This window comes from Cibotium barometz, unplaced genomic scaffold (genome assembly GCF_041138505.1).
Source record: "Cibotium barometz isolate CiBa-2024 unplaced genomic scaffold, ASM4113850v1 ctg412, whole genome shotgun sequence".
NCBI classification, from domain to species: domain Eukaryota; kingdom Viridiplantae; phylum Streptophyta; class Polypodiopsida; order Cyatheales; family Cibotiaceae; genus Cibotium; species Cibotium barometz.
Genome location: NW_028229439.1, coordinates 204 through 15,150, shown reverse-complemented (window position 1 = coordinate 15,150; position 14,947 = coordinate 204).

Sequence of the window (14,947 nt, the reverse complement as noted above, 5' to 3'; positions counted from 1 at the left end):
GCAGCTATATTTTTATGTGGTATAAACTTTGAGCAAACATGTCGGATAATCCAGTACAGATTGTTGGTGAAAAGCTGGATAGGAAGAACTTCCAGGCATGGAAGTACAGGATCAAAAGTTTCTTGAAGGGAAAAGATTTTTGGAATCTCATTATAGGTGCTGAGCCAAAGCCAGAGCTACCCCGACAACCTACACAGCACAACAGGTTATAGCTCATAAGCAATGGTCAGAAAGAGCATTCAAAGTGTTGCATTATCTGTCTATATGTATTTCGGATGCTATGCTCATACACATACATGATGCTGAGAATCCCAAGGATGCATGGGATACATTGGTGAAGTTGTTTGATACAGACACGAGTGCTCGCAAGTCTCAGTTGCGACAACAGATACATAATGTGAAGCAGAATAGAAGGAGCATCCATGATTATGTGCAAGAAATAAAGAAGTTTGCAGATGCATTGGCAACAATAAATGCCCCCATGCCTGATGATGATTTGGTAGACATTACCTTGCGTGGTCTTGGGAAGGAGTATAAATCTTTTGATACATCCATCTCGGTTCGGAGTACAGGTTTACCAGACTTTGATGAGTTGGTTTCACTCTTACTTGTTGAGGAAATCAAACTCAGTGATTCTTTTCTGGATGCATCTACTAGCCATGATGATAATGGCAGAAATGAGGCTTTCTATTCGCAAAGAGGTTTTAGAGGCAGGGGGAGATTCGCATCACATGGCCGTGGTAATGGTCGTGGATGGCAGGACAGGTCACCACAACAGAATTTTCAGCCTTCATATGGTGCTAGAGGTGGTCGTGGTTATACACCTCAGAGAGGCAGAGGTAATCCTCGTGGTAGAGGACGTAGGCAAGGCCAACAAACATCTATGCAAGATGTGGAATGCTATTACTGTGGAAAATTTGGTCATATGGCAAGAGATTGTTTCCGCAAAAAACAGAATGATTTGAGAGGGGGTAGAGCACAACGTGGTGGACATTATGGTGGACATTATGCACAACATGGTGGAAATTATGCATCAAGCAATAATGATGGCACTGCAAATCACTTGTTTGCCATGAAACATGTTGTGGGATCGATGATGACAAATGCTGAGAATGATGATACTTGGTATATGGACTCTGGAGCATCAAACCATATGACTTGTCATGGTGAATGGTTTGAGCATATGAAGCCTATGGATGTGAAAGGTTATGTGGAAACAGGAGATGATACTCAACATGCCATTACACATGTTGGAAGTGTACCATTGGTTATGCACAATGGTCAAACAAAATCTATGTCAGATGTATAATTGTATTGTATGTGCCTTCGATTACAAAAAGCTTGGCCTCAGTTGGTCAAATGGTGGAACAGGGATTACAGGTTCGTTTCAACGAGCATGGTTGCTTCGTTGAGGATTTCAAACATGGATGTAGAGTCATTGCTAAAGGCAAGAAAGAAGACAGGTTGTTTAAGCTGGATGCTGGAATTCCTGAGTTAAAATCAGCCATGTTCTCTAAAAGCAGAAATGTGGTACATGACATTGATATGTGACATAAGAGGATTGGATATGTCAATATACAAAGGTTAAAGAACATGCACGCAAGAGGCATTGTTGGTGGGCTGCCTAGATTCAAGTATGATGGGAATATGCATGTTTGTGAAACCTGTCAGTTTGGAAAGCAAGCAAGGTTGAGGTTTCCTAGAGAAGGAAACATGAGTAGCAGGCCACTTGAGATAGTACATAGTGATGTACGGGGTCCTGCACAAAACCCATCTATCAAAGGTAGTTTATACTATGTGACATTCATTGATGATTTCAGCAGAATGACATGGATATACTTTCTCAGAGAGAAAAGTGAAGTGTTGGAAAAGTTTATGGATTTCAAAGCTTTTGCAGAAAAGCAATATGGTTCTTGGATTAAATGTTTGAGGACAGATGGAGGTGGTGAATACACCTCAAATGCTTTTGAGCATTTCTTGAGGAAGCATGGTATAAGAAGACAATTGACTTGTAGGTATACACCTCAACAAAATGGTGTGGCTGAGAGAAAGAATAGACTCATATGTGAAGTGGCCAGGGCGATGCTCAATGAAAAGAGCATGCCAGATTATTATTGGGTAGAAGCTTGTGCTACCGTGGTGTATATACTGAATAAAACACCTACAACAGCCATACATGGAAGTACGCCAGAGATGCGGCTTACAGGTTTTCGACCAGACATTGGACACCTCAAAGTATTTGGATGCATAGCTTATGTACATGTGCCTGATGAAAGAAGGAGGAAATTGGATCCTAAGGCAGAAAAGTGTGTATTTGTTGGATATGCACAGGATCGAAAGGTATACAAATGTTACAATCCACAAACTAGACAAGTGGTTATCTCACGAGATGTGGTGTTTGATGAGCTTGCTAGTTGGTACAAAGCAAAGGATGAGGGTGTCATTGAGTCACTTGAAGCTGATGTGCCTGTAAACTTGCCACAAGCAAGTTCTAGTTCTACTTCTATGTCTGGGCCAGCAGAAGCTGAGAGTAGCACTGTACGTCCATGGTCAGGACGTTTGAGGCATGAGAGTGTGAGCACTGGGAGTAGTGCTGTGGATAAAGTCAAGAAGAAGGTTGAAGGAATTGGAATTACAGGTTATGAGTCATCTAGTTCAGAGAGTTTAGATGAGGAACTTGGCATACCTGTTTTACGCACACCTGGTGCTAGGCAGGATAGATATGTGCCACCACATGCTAGAGTGACAGGTGTTCAGAGTGATCCGCATGCATTGCGGAGATCCCAAAGGGTCAAGTATCCAGTTGACAGGTTGACATACCGTGATTTTGCTATGCATTATGCATATATGACGTCTTGGTGAAGCATGTGGAACCTACATGTTATACAGAAGCTATTGGAAAGCATGTATGGGAGAAAGCAATGGATGTTGAGATGGACGCAATGACACATGGGATTTGGTTGCATTACCACAGGACAAAAATGTCATTGGTTGTAAATGGGTTTACAAAGTGAAATGCAAGTCTGATGGTTCCATTGAGCGACATAAAGCAAGATTGGTAGCTAAGGGTTATGTAAATGGGTTTACAAAGTGAAATGCAAGTCTGATGGTTCCATTGAGCGACATAAAGCAAGATTGGTAGCTAAGGGTTATGCACAAACCCAAGGTTTGGACTATGATGAAACATTTAGTCCAATGGCAAAGATGGGAACAGTAAGAGCAGTCATTGCTATGGCTGCAGCTAATGGTTGGGAAATGCATCAAATGGATGTTAAAAATGCATTTCTAAATGGTGATCTACAAGAAGAGGTTTATATGGCACAACCAGAAGGTTATGTACACCCAAAGTATCCCACTCATGTATGCAGATTGAAAAAGGCATTATATGGTTTGAAGCAAGCACCTCGTGCTTGGAGTGATAAGATGAGAAGATATCTTATCTCCCTTGGATTTCAGGTTTCTACAGCAGATTCTTCACTCTATGTGAAGAAGACAGATCATGGGATTGTTTTACTTGTCATCTATGTGGATGACTTGATTATCACAGGTGATCATGGTACAGATGTGATGCATGTCAAGATAGCATTGAGTGGGTAATTTGACATGAAAGATTTGGGTGAGTTAAGATACTTTCTTAGAATCGAAGTGATCAAAGACCATGCAGGTACATGGTTAGTGCAACGCCAATATGCATTGGATATGTTGGTAAAATATGGCATGACAGGGTGTAAGCCTATGAGTACACCTTTGGAGCAAAATGTGAAGTTACGGGCTGATTATGGTGAGGAGTTGGATGATCCATCTATGTAAAGAAAGATGGTTGATAGTCTCATTTACATGACTATCACATGCCCGGATTTGAGTTATGCTGTGGGGCTAGTAAGCTAGTTTATGCAGAGCCCCAAAAAACCTCATTTGGATGCAGTGAGACGCATTATGCGATATGTAAAGACCACAGCACATTATGGTCTACTTTATGAGAGTGGTAAAGGCTTGGATATACATGGCTACACAGATGCTAATTGGGCCGGTAGCTCATATGATAGGAGGTCTACTAGTGGTTATGCTTTTACACTTGGAAGTGTCGTGGTGAGTTGGAGTAGCAAGAAGCAACCTATAGTTGCTTTATTTAGTACAGAGGCTGAATATAGGGGTGCAGCCATTGCTACTTATGAGGCAGTATGGTTAAAGAGTCTCTTGGCCTATTGATGGCAAAGTTATCATTCATTGTGACAACATGACCAGTATACAGTTGGCCAAGAATCCAGTATTTCATGCGAGGACCAAACACATAGAGGTCCATTATCACTTTGTCAGAGAGAAGGTGTTGGATGGTATAGTTGATCTACAGTATGTGAAGACTGATGAGCAGGTGGCTGACATCTTTACCAAGCCACTTAGCAGGGAAAAGTTTGAGTACTTCCGTACTATGTTGGGAGTACATGGGATGAGCTTGAGGGGGAGTGTTGAGAGCTTTGATATCCCAAGCTCATCTACATCTTCATCTATGGCAGTACATCATGAGCTTGAGAGGGGCTGTTGAGATTCAAGCTCGATGTCAGTGTGAGCCAGCTATGCTATGTGCTGGCATGTTAGGTAGGAACATGTGTGAGACATAAATGACCACGTCCAGCTGGTCATAGTGTGTGGACATTAGCTAGGATTAGATGTGTGTGGACGCAACTCATAGTGTGGTGTGTGTATTATGGATTATGGCTTTATGCATTGTGTGAGAAGGGAGATGGCTTCCCTCTATGGTTAGGTTTTGCAATATACATCAGGTTTTGCTCCTGTGTGTGTGTATCCTCTCCCTCTACCTATCTTTCAACAGCTTTGACTTCGGCCTCCTCTAGAATTTGGAGACATTTTAGGCTGTGGTACTAGAGGGCTACCTTTCCATGGGTCATGAGAGATTCTTTGCTGATGATGGCCCCATGGAAGGCTTAGGCATAAGAGCCCAAAAAATCATTTTTGGGCACTATGCTAGCCTCTTTCTCTGACTTGCTGAGGATCCAGTGGCATTAGCTTGAGTCGCAAGCAGCAGCTGGGGTCTCAAGAGCTTCTGACTCTGAGGCCGACATATGTACATGAATATCGCATCAGTCTACCGACTGGTGGGGTTGATATGATCTTTTCTTTTCTTTCTTTCTTTCTTTCTTTCTTTTTTTAAATATAAATAATAGGTTATTTGGATTGAGGAATTGTTAATGTAGGAGCAATCATGGGGTGTGTTAATAGTCAGGGGGGAAAGCTGTGGCATGAAGGTTGAGTTTGTGAATCTGCAGGCCATAAAAAAGTCAGACGAGAAAAGTCACGCGTGAAAAATTAGACATGAAAAAATGAGGCATGAAAAAATCAAGCGTGAAAAGTTAGACGTGAAAAGGTGAGCCGTGAAAAAGTCACGCATGAAAATGTTAGACGTGAAAAGTCACGCGTGAAAAGGTAAGGAGTGAAAAAGAGCCGTGAAAAAGTTAGGCATGAAAAAGTCAGGCGTGAAAAGCTAGATGTGAAAAAATGAGGCTTGAAAAGGTGAGCCGTAAAAAAGATAGGCGTGAAAAGTTAAACGTGAAAAGGTGAGCCGTGACAAAATGAGGCATGAAAAGTTAGACGTGAAAAGGTGAGCCGTGACATTGTTAGAGGTTCACGAACCTGAGTTTCTGTGAAACTGCAAGATGTTATTGTGAATCGTTTATTATGGTTGTTTATTTATGAGGGTTTTTTCATTTTTTAATTTTATTGTAAAGATACATATGTGAAAATTCCATGAAGACATTGTTTATACTAATTGCAATGTATGTACACAAGATTTTATGAATCCGTGAAGATCAAAAACACAAGAAGAAGAAAATGAAAAGAAAAGAATCAAGCTTCCACCTCGAAATGAGATAGTCGAAAAGGACAACATTCGGAGATGGCGGGTTGGGAGATACAAACGGAAGCTGAGCGCAATCAAAGATTCAAAGCACACAATGCAAAATGATGAAAAAGGAAAGAATTTCGATTTTATAATGCAACCATTGGACAGGGCGGCTGCCTTAATGAAGAACACCACATGGCGCTGCTTGATTGGCCCATGAGAAATTACCATTTCACGGCGTGAACGTTTTTTTGAATTTTTCATGGCATGAACCTCTATGATTTTGTTCGCGGCACGAACATTTTTGATTTTTTTTCACAGCGTGAACGTTTTGGAATTTGTTCACAGCATGAACCTTTTCGAAGTTTGAATGCATAAGATCAATACCTTCTCATTTTTTCCTTCATGCTCAAACAGTCAAACATGCACATGATGAGTGAATGACACCTTGCTTACCTCGTACCAATTGTGTAACCATTGGACACCCTTTTGTTTTATTGCCCCACAAGAACCAAGGGGTCACCTGGGCACTTTTGGGCATTTGTTGATGCAGTCATTTTAGCTCTATTCGGGAGTTTTTATTGTTCCTTCCACCCAACTGAACAATGTTATCACTGTGCCTTGTGGTGGAGGGCTTCTGTCTGTGTCTCCTTGCTGAACTTCCTTTTTTCTACCATTAGGTTCCTTGTTCAACACTGTAATCGGAGTGGGTACTTTCGTTGTTTTGGCAATTCCTAACCCATTTGGCTGAGTTGTCTTTTTCCTCCACACAAGGGTTGGCGAGGTTATTGCTTGAGCTGGGAGTTGATGTTGTATGCTCTTACCACCCTCTTTTTTATGATTTGAACTTCTCGTGGTATTGGCCACTGAGTGGGGTTTGGGTACCCATATTGCCGTATTGCCTTGGTAGTATCCTTGTGCTCGTAGTAAGTCCTTTTGGATCCATTGCTTATGGAACCTTTGAGGTCCCTTGGGATGCTTGGAGTCCACCAATCTGTTTATATCAGCAAGGTCTGACTTTTGAATTTTGTACAGATTCTTCTTGTGGTTCCCATATCATTCATGGTGTCCTTTTTGTCGGGTTGATTTTTAAGTTGAATCTTAAGCACCCACTTCGTGTACCCTTGGATGTTGGGTATTGTGTGTGCAAACTTCGTGGAATGGATGCTGGTTCTGTTTTCTGAGGTGTTGCCAACTACACGTTGTTGTTTGTTTATCAGTTATGATTTGTTTCTCTCTTTGTCAAGCTCTACAAGGGTATGGACATGACCTTGTCGGCCATGCTTAACAATGTTGTCATTTCTTCCCATTGGATATTGCATTTACTTGCACAGATCCAAGATCATCCTAGAATCATTACTTCTTCCATGGAACCTGCCAGGCATGACAAACACCTTCCTGAGACCAAGGAATTATTTCTGATGAAAATGTTAACATTTAAAAATCCTTCGGCTTCCATGGTTATCACAAGTGAACACTTTGTACTTGCACATTAGTGGGTTCAAGGTGTGGTCTATCTAATGCTACCCAGGTTTCATATGAGATCAAGTTATGACTTGACCCTGTATCTACTAATGCAATGCTTGTTGCATGGCCTTTAGCTGTAGTAAGTCCCACCTTAAGTCGTGCTAGCTCAATGTTTAGTTCCTCTTCGTCCAAGAGAGTCACAGAAGCCATGTTGACATGTATTAGTCTATTGTGCAGTAATTGTTTGGCTTTGGCCTCCCTAGCCTTAGCTTCTTCTTGAGCCTACTGGATTTTTTCCTTTGCAAGTTGTTTCTGTTGTTTTAAGAAATGTTCTTGCAAGAGCATCTCTTGGGTCAGTGGTCCAAAATATTTTTTTAATTTACTTCCATTTACGTAACCCTCCAATTGGTATGCCGTCTCAATAGTCTCAATTCGAATAGACCCCTGAGGTGTAATCTCTGATACTCGAAATGGTCCTAGGCATCGGTATTTGAGTTTCTTTTCCTAGTGCTTCCGACACCATATATGAGGACAAGGTCCCCCGTTTCCAATTCTTTTTGCTTAAGGTTTTTGTCCAACCAATGTTTCCTGTGTAGTTTTTCAATCATGAGTCCATGTGATACTATCAGCCTGGCCTCATCAAGCTTCTCTAAGTCAATTAGGCTTTCAGCTAATGCATTCTCCGTCAGACGTTCTTGTACGGCAATCCTTAAGCTTGGGACTAAGTATTCCATGGGCATAACTACTTCAACACCGTAAGCTAGACGGAAGGGAGTGTACCCCGTTGCTACCTTATAGAAAATATGCTCATAGGGCTGCTTTCAGCTTATGTTCCCACTCTATTCGACTTTCTTCCAAGGTTTTTGTCAAGATAGTACACAAAATTTTGTTTGTACTCTCTGCTTGACCCTCTGCTTGACCATTGGCCTGTGGATAATAAGGTGATCATTTTTGATGGACCACTAAGAATCCTGCAAGTAAATGATCAATCACCTCATTAATAAAATGTGAGCCGCGATCCCTAACTAATTCTAATGGGCAGCCAAACCTCGAGATGATTTTGCTTGTATAAAAATTTTGCTATTGTTCATGCATCAGCTCTCTTTGAGGCTCTGGCTTCTGCCCATTTTATGAAATAGTCTGTGGCCACGATGATGTATCTGGATGGGCCGCTGGACTAATAGGTCCCACAAAATCTATTCCCCATTTTTTCAATGGTTGTCTTACAATTATAGGGTAAGCGGCATCTTGTCCTTTTGTTATGGGATAACGAAATGTTGACATTCTTCGCATCTTTTGACAAATTCTATGGTGTCTCCGAATAACATAGGCCACCATAGTCATGCTTGAAGCACTTTTCGAGCTGTGATTTCTCCAGCAAAATGCCCACCTGCTATCCCTGAATGAGCTTCATCCAATATGGTGACGAACTCATCTTCTCTAACGCATCTTCTTAGCACATTATCTTTTTCTAGCTTATGTAGTTCTCCCGCAATCAGTTGATGAGGTGTAGCAAGCTTGATAAGACGCCGCATTTTATCTTTGTTCAAAGGTATTTCATGTGAAAAACCATAAGCTAGATAATCTGAGATTTCCTCACTCCATTCGGGTACTATATCTAACTTGAACAAACAAGCATCACGGAGATCATCATCACATCAACACCAGTTGCTTGTTCCCCATTTGGAATTCTTGACATGTGATCGGCTAACACATGTTGTATTCCTTTTCTTACCGTGACTGTAAAGTAGAATTCCAATAATAATAGCAACCATAAGTGATTCTCCCCATGGTATAAAGCTTATTCACCAGGTATAATAAGGCTTGATGGTCCACGAAGGATATGAATTTGTTGGCCAAGAGGTAATGTCGATATTTCTTGATGGCGTAAACCATGGCCAATCCCTTCCCTCTGTGGTGGTGTAGTTCATCTCCACATCATTTAGCTGACGACTAGCAAAGCAGACTGGATAGTCCAATTTGAAACTCACCAGGCTAGGCTAGTACGCAACCAATAGCAAAATTTGATGCATCAAAAACACGTGAAATATGAGATCCTAATTGGGGGGTCATAGGATTGGCGTGCTAGCCAATGCTTGCTTCAATTGATCATACACTTCTTGGAATTCCCTAGTCTATTCAAAGACAATGAGGAGCTTGTACAATGGTCTGGCTATTTCAGCATAGAAATTATAAAGCCGCGATAATACCCCGCATGGCCCATAAATCTTTGCACACCCTTGTAATTGGTGGGTGGTAGCAGCTCCAATATCAGCTTGACCTTGCTATCATCCGTGGATATACCATTCTTTGAGATAATGTGTCCCAATATCACACCATGCTTGACCCAAAACTGACACTTTAAAGGGTTCAGGAATATGCGATATAATCGACATCGCTCGAACACTTTTCTTAAGCAGGCCATATGGTTTGCCCATCGAGAGTGCACACACAGATCATCAATGAATACCTCCAACCATTTTTGTAAGGAATCCTTGAAGGTTGTGCACATCAACCGTTAAACAGTGAGGCCGAAGGGCATAACTGTGTATGCAAATGTCCCCACATTGTATTGAAAGTTGTCTTGTGCTATTGCATGCACACACGGTCTAACATCTTCTATTGGTACCAACTTATGTTTTCAGACTTGCAGCTTGTCCTCCTGCAGTTCAGAGTTAGATTTGAATCTTTTGAGGAGTGCTTTTTTTAGTGCATGGAAGGTGTGAAAGTGGTCTAGGTCATACTAGGATACCCATTCAGTTGGTGTATCCCGAATGTGGCTTGGAACTGGTCCCGCTTCCTTTCATCATGAACATTAGCAGGAGTGTGATTTACTTTCCACATAGCCTCTGATTTCATACATGGGTGTCAAGGTCTCAAACATCTTACCCTTGTAGATTAGGTATTTTTTGTTTCCTCCTTGGTGGTGAGCCATTTTTTGCTGATGAATTGTGGGGAGATGTGGAGAGTTTGCCAAGCCGAGTGGGGCATGTTGTTGGTGCAATTGATTTCGCACAGACTAGGCGATGAGTTATCTTGTGATTGCTTCTACAAGAAGTTTCTCTCCCCTTTTGGAGTGTTGCACCAGAATGTTGACTTTTTGAGAGAAATAATAAGATTGAAAGTAACAGGATCGCCAAAGTGTCGGTGGTCAATCTGACGAGAAAGACATGACTATTGGTCAGAAGTAATTGTGTCAATGCCTAAGCCCAATGGGTTCAGAACTCATGAGATGTTAGCCAAAATACAGAATGCGCACAAAACTATAAAGCTCACTCACTCACTCACTCAAACGGTACACAATGAAATATTACTCAAGGGCTCTATATTCCTATCAAACTTGTACAATGCTTTGTGCTCTAGACTACTATGTCTCTTCTGTTTTCTTCTATCTCTGTATATATTTATCTCCTAACTGCTAATAACTGCCTCCTTCTTTGCTTATCTTGGAAGGACCTCTTCTTGTCCCATCATCCATTTTCCTACTATTACAAGACTCATTATGTTAGCAAACGATTAGAATAAAGTACATATGATTACAATGGGCACGCGTGTGCACTGTCATATGTGCATGACTATTACTGTGCTGGCCTTTTACTGTTGATATGTGTCCTCTAGCTAGTTCTTCAGGTCTCACAGCTCCTAACGCTTAACAGCAGAGTTATTCTCCTTTTGATGCGTAGGCCTATCACTAAGATAACTTAGGAGTATCATTTTTCTCAACCATCTCCTATTTACTATTAGCCTTCTACCTCTGAGAAGTTCAATCTTTTTACCATGTGCTGAGACATGGGTTTTTTCTTGTGAGAACACACCCTTAGTGTGTTAGCAGCCATGCCAGTCCTTGTGCTAAGGCTACTAGAGTTATACTTCACTCACTCATTATCTCATTCGAGTACATTATCACCATCATCTCTGTTGCTCTCTAAGCTCATGTGCGCGTTTTGTCTATGAGTCTATGCAGAGCATCTTCTTTCACATCCAACATTTACCTGTATCTGAATTTTGGCTTGAAACTTAGCCTATTGTTGCTGTTTTTCTTTGCTTTCTAAATCTAGCTTTTTTGGATGTACCTACTCTAGGTTGTGCTGAAGTACTATTGGAGCCAACCACAAAAGGTACTGTTGTGTTACAGGTAGGATGACACAATGAAGTATTTGGCAGATATACTTTATGTTTCAAATATTACAAAAAACCTGGTTTTTATTAGGACAGATGGTTGAGCAGGGTCTACAACAAGTGAGGTTAATTCTTAAGGATGTTTTGTGGAAGACTTTAAAAATCAGTGTTGCTTGGTTGTAAAGGGTAACAAAAATGGCAAGATGTTTACTTTTTGGATGTAAACATGCTTGAGGTAAAGGCAGCCATGTTTACGCATGGAATAGGTGTCATTGCAAATATTGACTTATGGCACAAGTGAATTGGTCATGTGAATATACAATGGCTAAAGTCTATACATGCCCAAAATATTGTTACACGTTTGCCAAAGTTTAAGGTTGATGGTATACATAAAGTATATGAAACATGCCAGCTTGTTTACAGGCCAAACATGTTTTCCCAAATGAAAAGCATGTTAGTGCAAGGCCATTAAATGTTATACATTCAGATGTATGGGAACCGACCAAGAATGCAACAATTGTAGGTTGTAGGTATTTTGTTGCCTTCATTGATGACCACACTATGAAGTGTGGGTTTACTTCATGAAGGAGGTGTTTGCTCACTTTCAGAGATTTAAAGTCTTGGTCGAGAAGAAAAAAGACATACAAATAAAATGCCTGAGATCAGATGATAAGGGAGAGTATTTCTCCAATGAGTTCGGCAATTTCTTGAGAAAGTAGGAAATCAAGAGATAGTTTACATGCAGGTACACTCCACCAATAGAATGGTGTTGCGAAAAGTAGGGAATCAAGAGATAGTTTACATGCAGGTACACTCCGCAACAAATGGTGTTGCAGCAGAAAGAAAAATTAGGTACATTACAGAAGTGGCACGTGCCTTGGTTGAAAAGAATATGCCACATTAATTTCGGACAGAAGCATTAGCAACTGCTTCTATGTACATTATGAATAGGACACCCAATGTATAGCTATTCATTGATGCCTGAACAAAAGTTTACATGAATGAAATTAGATGTGTACCACTTGAAAGTGTTCGAGTGTATTGCATATGTGCATGTTCCTGATGAAGTAGGAACAAAGTTGGATCCAAAGGCAAAGAAATGCATCTTTATTGGTTATGCTTTATAGTAGAAAGGTTATAGATATTATAACCCTACCACTCGTGAGATGTGAGTAAGTAGAGATGTTGTCTTTGATGAGATGAGTAGCTGGTATGCACCAACAGTGAAGGTAACAGAAGATGTAGATGTAAGAAGTGTTGATGCTACACCATATGTAGAGCAGCAAATCACATGTGCTTACTATACTTGGAGAGTCCTCTAGCAGTGGATCCAATGTTAGTCCATGGTCAGATAAGTTGAGGATAGATATAGATACACATGTATCACACAAAGGGAAGGAAAAGGAAAAGGTAGCTGGTATGCACCAGCAATGAAGACAACAGAAGATGCAGATGTAAGAAGTGTTGATGCTGCACCACATGTAAAGCAGCAATCACAGGTGCTTAGTGGACTTGGAGAGTCCTCTAGCAGTGGATCCAATGTTAGTCCATGGTCAGGTAGGTTGAGGACAGATATAGGTACATATGTATCACACAAAGGGAAGGAAAAGGTAGATCAACCTTTTGTGCCTACGTCTGTCAGTAGATTACTCATATGTAGATGGTGACTCTAGCGGCTCTGAGCAAAGCCTTCATGAGGAGCTTGGCATTCCGTTTGTGGTTACTCCTGGTGTAAGGAGAACCATGGTTGTTTTGAGGACACCTGGTAGTGATCTAGGTTGTTTTGAGGACACCTGCTGGTAGTGATCTAGGTGTACGCAGGTCTACGAGGGTTAGGTACCCTATTGACAGGTTGAGATATGATGAATATACAACTCATCATTATGCTTACATGGTTAAAGAACAGGAGTTGGAGCCCACTTGTTTTGAGCAGCCACCACTTGGAAATAAGAAATGGGAAGATGCCATGAATGAGGAGATGGCAGCATTGGATGCAAACACAACATGGGAGTTAATGCCTTTGCTTAAGAAAAATAAGGCAATAGGATGTAAGTGAATGTATAAGGTCAAGCATAACGCTAATGGTTTAGTGAGCATGTATAAGGGCAAGATTGGTTGCCAAGGGCTATGCACAGACTTATGGCAGTAACTATGAGGAGACATTCAGCCCAGTTGCAAGAATGGCAACCATGAGAGCTGTCATTGTTTGTGACACTAGACCGTGTCACGGGTTCACTCTTTGACAATATGCCTTAAAGAGTTGCTACTTATAGGGAGATGTACAACCACATTGCCCCGCTCCACTATGCATTCACACAACTCTAACAAGGCACTATGCTTGATGTGCACCCAAGAGGTAGTGACAACCATCGATTGGCAAGATGATACTTCAATAGAACATTTGATGAGAAGAGACATACATACAATAAACAAATAATGAAGAATAAGAACAATTTCATCGATTCACTAAAACCGATTGATCCTTCCACAATCCCAAGTTTGCTCGTTTATACACACGGTCCATCCATGGAGCCCCCAATAGTGAATGAGTGTGATTCCGATGCAACCTACCACTGATGTGAATATTAGGGCACACCATCCACTCGCTAATGGTGTGCAAGTGGTGGTCCTACGAGGAAAGGATAGACCTAGCAAATGCAAAAAAGCGCACGTAGCCGATGGAGAGGTTGGTTGTAGGTAGATGCTTCCATCAATGGATCACCAACTTGGAGTGCCACTTGTCACATCTACTAGGCGACCAGCACTTACTGATTGGAGATTTGTCAACTTAACACACCCCTATCAACTAAACACTTGCCAACTAGACCCTTATTAGTCAAACACGTGCCAAGGCAATCTAGTACAAATATAGCTCATCCTTCTGCTGGCTACAAACTCAGATGGAGAGTATTTCTCCTCCATTTTCTTCCTCTTGTATGCATTATTAGGATGCTCTTGCTTTTTACCTGGGTTTCCTTTACTATGGGACATTTCCCCAAGAGGTGTTAGATCAAATCACATGGGAGATTGTTGTCACCCATTGTAGTCAAGAAAAGAAATGGCCTCATCAATTTTCATCTCCTTGAAGATCTAGATTATGTATTCACACTTGGGTTTTCCTTATTGAAAGTTTTGGCTGGGCCTCTTTCTTTCGGTCTCAAAGTTGTGCATTCAGAGGGGTTTCTTCTATCTCACTATTATTTCTTTTGTAGTCAGCAAATTCAAATAGCTTCAAGTCAGCTTGGAACCACCTCTTTTTGTGAAACCTAGGAGTGCTTCATCTATCTTCAAGTGAATGTTATTTTTTTTAACGAGGGTTCCCTTCTCCACCATATATCAAATGCCATGAATCATTGCTAATGCATATTCATGAATGAGGCCTTGGGTATGAAGCTTAGAAGTAAAATATTTAGTTTTTAATGTGCTCAAAATTGATCTGGGAAAGGAGGGGGGGGGGGGGGGGGGGGGGGGGGGGGGGAGGTATCCATTGAAGAGCAGTATGTT